The sequence below is a fragment of the Clytia hemisphaerica genome, unplaced genomic scaffold (genome assembly GCF_902728285.1).
Source record: "Clytia hemisphaerica strain Z4C2 unplaced genomic scaffold, Clytia hemisphaerica genome assembly, whole genome shotgun sequence".
Lineage (NCBI taxonomy): Eukaryota > Metazoa > Cnidaria > Hydrozoa > Leptothecata > Clytiidae > Clytia > Clytia hemisphaerica.
Window position 1 is genome coordinate 720,485 of NW_027104192.1, and position 5,962 is coordinate 726,446.

At 34.4% G+C, this 5,962-nt stretch overlaps 1 long non-coding RNA gene across 1 annotated transcript; it reads right to left on the reverse strand.

Moving 5' to 3' along the window:
- Positions 1-401: 401 nt before the first annotated feature.
- Positions 402-1,360, reverse strand: LOC136815083 (uncharacterized). The gene is made up of 4 exons (XR_010847671.1): positions 1,260-1,360; positions 951-1,019; positions 743-811; positions 402-441 (listed from the first exon to the last, which is right to left on the reverse strand). It is a non-coding gene; the product is annotated as an uncharacterized lncRNA (long non-coding RNA).
- Between the last annotated feature and the right edge of the window lie 4,602 nt (positions 1,361-5,962).

Below are 5,962 nucleotides of genomic sequence, written 5' to 3' on the forward strand. Positions count from 1 at the left end.
GCTTAAAGTACAATGCAATACGAATCAATACCGATCTCGTGATTTTGTTTACAATCATTGCAAATCCAAATCTCGTCACTTCCAATGTTGTTGGCAGTTTTCAATTTGGAGCATTTGAAATGATACCATTGGTGGCATCTATCACAACTGATCCCGTGAGCGACTTTTCTACGGCAATCTCCACAGGTCCAGTTCTTTTGTTTTTGCACATCGATTGATAATTTTCTATTATTTTATACACTGCGTCTGAAACAAGGTCTTTTACGATTTCTAAGTCCACAGAAGGATCACGGAAAGAATCTTTGTGTTTCATTTTCGTGAAAGGAATAATGGCACTTGTTTCAATATCACAACACTGGTTCATTCTGTCTAGCGCAAGTTCGGTTCCTATTAGCCATGAAAAAGTTTGTTTTCCTCTTGTTGACAAGTTTTTAAACGGTACTAATAAAAAAAGAAGGAACACGAAAGTCTGAAATAACGTAGTCGTTTTAATTATTTTTTGTTGCAAAATATTGACATTAGAGGCTATGACTTGTTGAGATTTACATTGAATTGTAGATTCCCATATGCCTGACTCTACTGATATGCAATTGATTGGAGATGAATCTTCATTTTGCCATCTAGCTTCGTGATTTCATCAGTCGCACGACTTAAATTGTATAAATTTTTTAAAAGTGTTCGAGTTAGGATAATCGTGCAAATGATAACCAAGTTACAATTCAAACGAAAAAACTTTATTTACCCAGAGGAATATCATACGCTGATTCTTGTACTTCTATTTCTTCTTCGTCTTTCTCCGAATCTTCGTATCCTGAAGTTGGTATGAAAAATTAAGAATGTCTAAATTTATGAAATTTGAATTTAATAATAGCATTACATAGTAACATCAAACTGAAAAAAATTGGTAATCAAAAGATAATAATTATTATAAAAACAGAGCTTCCTTTTACCTAATATTGATGCTGTCTCTGTAGTGTCACTTGTCTCTGAAGCTGAATCTGAAGAAACTGAATTTGTATCTAGAAATTTAAAACATTAGTCATATCATATGTAATGTCAAACTAGAATTTTCATAATTCAGGCCTGCTGACACATAATGGTTCTGTTTTGTTGGTTATAATTGTCGTAACCGCTACAATTAGCCAATAAAACGGCTTCTTTTGTTTTGGAACGGAACGGAACATGGCCTTACGATGACTTACCTGGCTTGAAACTATTTGTCCAGTATCGAAATTAAAACCTTATACACTAAAACTTACAATGTCCTTCTCGAATCCATTGCAGGCTTCGCTCCCATTCAACATCGTCCAATACATGCGGTTCACTAGACTTTCTCTCAGGTGGGAAATTACTCGAACTTTCATCTAAATAGTCATGGAAAATATTAAATTAGTTACATCATTTAGAAAATAATCCCGAAATGAAGGATAAGATTTAGAAGGTTTCGTTCAGAAAAGTACATACCTTGTGATTTTAAAGCTTGGGAAGGCTGTGTTACTTGGGGATGTTTTTTATTTGAACTCGAACTTTGATCTAAATAGTCATGAAAAATATTCAATTAGTTACATTTAGAAAATAATCACGAAATGAAGGATAGGATTTAGAAGTTTTCGTTCAGAAATGTACATACCTTGTGATTTTAAAGCTTGGGAAGGCTGTGTTGCTTGGGGATGTTTTTTATTTGAAATCCAACTTTGATCTAAATAGTCATGAAAAATATTCAATTAGTTACATTTAAAAAATAATCACGAAATGAAGGATAAGATTTAGAAGTTTTCGTTCAGAAATGTACATACCTTGTGATTTTAAAGCTTGGGAAGGCTGTGTTGCTTTAGGGATGTTTTTTATTTGAACTCGAACTTGATCTAAATAGTCATGAAAAACATTCAATTAGTTACATTTAAAAAATAATCACGAAATGAAGGATAAGATTTAGAAGTTTTCGTTCAGAAATGTACATACCTTGTGATTTTAAAGCTTGGGAAGGCTGTGTTGCTTTAGGGATGTTTTTTATTTGAACTCGAACTTGATCTAAATAGTCATGAAAAACATTCAATTAGTTACATTTAGAAAATAATCACGAAATGAAGGATAAGATTTAGAAGTTTTCGTTCAGAAATGTACGTACCTTGTGATTTTAAAGCTTGAGAAGGCTGTGTTGCTAGGGGATGTTTTTTATTTTAACTCGAACTTTGATCTAAATAGTCATCTATATATTAATAGCGATGCTTTGTGTGTCTGTGTGTCACCACTTTCGTTTTCGCTTTGTTTGTGTTTTAAAACAAGCCGTATATATATAAAAGTTGCGAAGCGATCCAGAGCCTCCTCGATTCGCAAGTTGCAAGCAAAAAATTTAAGACATACAAACACTGTATATTCAATGGCATATGTGAAGTTTTACTTAATACATTCGCTGCAGTCTTGCCGAATATCCTATCAGTCGGAAAAATTTTATAGTCCCTCTCTATAAAAATGACATCTGTAGATTCTCTCATTGATGAACAAGCCGTATATGTATAAAAGTTGCGAAGCGATCCGGAGCCACCTCGATTCGCAAGTTGCAAGCAAAACATTTAGTTTCAAATAATAGGAAAATTTCATATTTTCAAAAAAACGGAATAACTAAAAATGTTTAAAAGGAAAAAAAACTTTCAAAACAAGAAGCAATTTCATATTATACTTAAGTTCAACAGATTGCAAGGATGGAAAAATGTCTTGTATATTTGGAAAAGTTTTTTAAGTTTTTTAAGTTTTAATCTAAGGGAAAAAACTCCACTTTCAGAAGCCATTTTTCATTTCAAAAGCCATAGTGTCCTTCAGGGTCTCTTCCCCCCATGTCTAGAATGAAAATTTTCCATTCCCCTCCCCTCATTTTCCCCCACCCTGCCTCCAAAACTTTTTCTGTCCCCCCCCCCCTCAAGCATAAAATTAAAAAGCTGTAATTTGATGAACTTAACGCTTATTGTTTTCCCTAAGGTAGTTCTAATTCAAGAATATATGGAAAGGATGGTTGTTTTTAAACCATAATATTAATAAAACTAAGCATTATGCTATATCATCTCATAAAACCAGATATTTTTCAATTTTGAATTGATTTTAGTGAGTTCCCCCCATGCCTAGAATGAAAATTTTCCATTCCCCCCTCGCCCCCCCCTGGCTTCAAAAAAAATTCTTTCCCCCCCCTATACGTCCTTTTGACCTCAAAACCCATTCCCCCCCCCTATGAAAGCATTCTGAAAAGTTATAAAAACATTTTATAAGGCCAGAATTACAAATAACTAGTGTTCGCGCTGTCCAACTGACTGATAATATTTTTCTTAATTTTCCGAACACTGCAATACAGTAGCTACTTATTCAAAATTTTCGTGATGGTGGCCTATTTTCAGAAAAGATATCAAAAAGGAAAAAAAAATTCATACTGTACCAGGAATTATTTCCTTATTTTCAATTAGTACATAAAAAATCGCAATTGTAATCAACAAAAGTTTTTCATATTTTAAACGTGGAAGACAATATTATATATAGTTGATGACAAAGGTTTTCCATGTTTTAGATGCATGTCAAAAGAAAAATTTTAAGCTCAGGCGGAAATAAAAAAGTGTAGTGTTACCGGAATCCGGTCCAATGACAAAACTTTTTTTCTGACCCGGTCGCAAAAATATATACTTTAAATGCGATAAACTTTTGTGGAGATTAAATTTTGCGGATTTCACGGATTTGGGTGTCATCCCCAAAATCCGTAAAATTAAATCCCATTGAAAATTTGAGTAGGCCTTATCAGCAAAATATTTCTAAACAAAACTCAAAAAAATGTTAAATAAATACTTTTTGAATGCTTACTGGCATCAAAGAAGTGCTAATAATACGCATTTCAACGACCAATGTGATTTGACAGTACAGGCAAAAAAGTTGTAAGAATATATTGTCACACAATAGTGCCATCCACGAAATTAAGTCCAGTTAGGAACATTTGGCGAGTTCCTGTACGCGGCCGCAATCAAAAAAATCATAATGTCACTCAATAAAAAATGGCGTTCGTGTCTTTTCGCACTTTTTTTAGCCTAGACGATATAGCAAACATAGTAAGTATAAGCACACTGTGCTTTTAATTGGCTGACAATTTCTTTTGCGTCGGAAAAACTTTTTCAAACTTTCAGCGATGATTGATCAAACTGTTACAATGAAAATTATCCAGCGCATTTTTTATCTTCTTACCTTCTTCATCTTTAATGAAGCACTCGAAGTTCACTGAAAGTAAGCACATAAGATATTCTTATAATTAATGATATTCATTTAAACACGCTTCGTTATGCGCTGTGGTGGAGTGCGTGACGTAACTCGCGCGGCAACTAACTGGCCTTCTGTTGGAAGATCATATTGGGCGTTTTGGCGTTACCACCCTCGACGCAGCGAGCGCCTTTGTCTTTCCGCAACTCTTTCCACCATTTTAAATGGCCTTAACAATAGATCCAAAAGGGCGCCATAATCTTGGAAGATAATTTGTTTTGGTCTCCAGCTTTGGGAAGTAGCATTGTTTTTGGTTCTTTTCGATGGAAAATGGTAAGAAACTTAAGTTTACAAGTGTCATTTACAGTGTGGCTCGAATCCTTCAGATCCTTGGTTAGAAAAAGCTATACCTGTTTCCTTTTTTCTTCCCAGATTCAACAAGCCATCAACCAACAAAATTACCACTGACATCTGAAAATTCACACAGCCTTTCCACTAGACATTTCTAAATTATCTGCCATTATGAAGATGTTCCGAAATTAACCAATCCGGTTTACAATCGGAATTCCTCTGGGAGTTAGCGAGTCGGGAAATGTAAAGTTATGTAATAGGTAATACATAATTTTTCCGGGGGTTAAACTTATAAATAAAATTGAAATGGTTTGTTTTTTTCTTCATTATATATTTAAGTTTTCATTATCAAAATTCTAGAAATGCTAGTTTGTAGACCATATTAGAAAATGGTTATATATTTCGCAAAATAAACACTTACAAAAGCTATTACTTACTATCTTTACCCCCGCTTTTTAAACAACGTCTTCTGTGGGCGTGATATCAGGCGGAGACAAAACGCCCTCATCGTAAGATTCTCGGGTCGTCTTATTGTTTGTTCCTTTTGTCGAGTCTGTCGGTCCTATTGTTCATGCTAAATCCATACACGATGACGTCAATGTTTGGCGGCATACCTGAAAATAAAAAACAAAAAGATTATCATATTATTTTTGCATGAATTACGCTACCTTATACGTCATTATAAAATTATACAAAACGAAAGCCAGTCTAGGCCGCCCGCCTAGAGCGCGGGCCCTAATATTTTTTCTCTCGCGGTCTTCAGGGGAAAACGAAAGTGATCGATATTCTTCGAAGGAAGAATTTGCCAAACAAACCCCTAGACAAAAAGATGTATTTTGAAGTTGGGAATGGATCCTGCGAAGATGAAAAAATTTTGACTAGGCGTTTTTTTGGCAAAGCCAAAAACTCTAATTTTTTTCTTCCCTCAAGCTAAAAAGGTTACAGGTTTTGGGCAATCGAGGCAAAAATCAGCAAAAAGCTGGTATTTTCCGTAAATCTGAGAATCGCGATAAGATCCTCACTGATTTAGTTTTTGCTGGCTTATAGAATGGCAGGATCCTGGATGGCTTTCCTAACTGAAGTCCCCGCGAAATGTTTCAATTTTGGGGATTGGCCCAACCGCGAAATTTAATTCCCACAAAAGTTTATCGCATTAAAGTACTATAAATATGAACCATCATAAAGAAAAGCAAGTTGACCGTTCAAGCTACCAAACGTCGTTTTCTTACAGTAGATATTCTCACTCAGTTGTTATTAAAAGTTTGTGCATTAGTACTTGATACTACATATAGATTACTTCATACTGTCACATGAACAGCATTAGTCTGCTCAATGTTCTTATCAAAATTAGAAAAATATTCTTATAAAAAATATAAAAATTCAG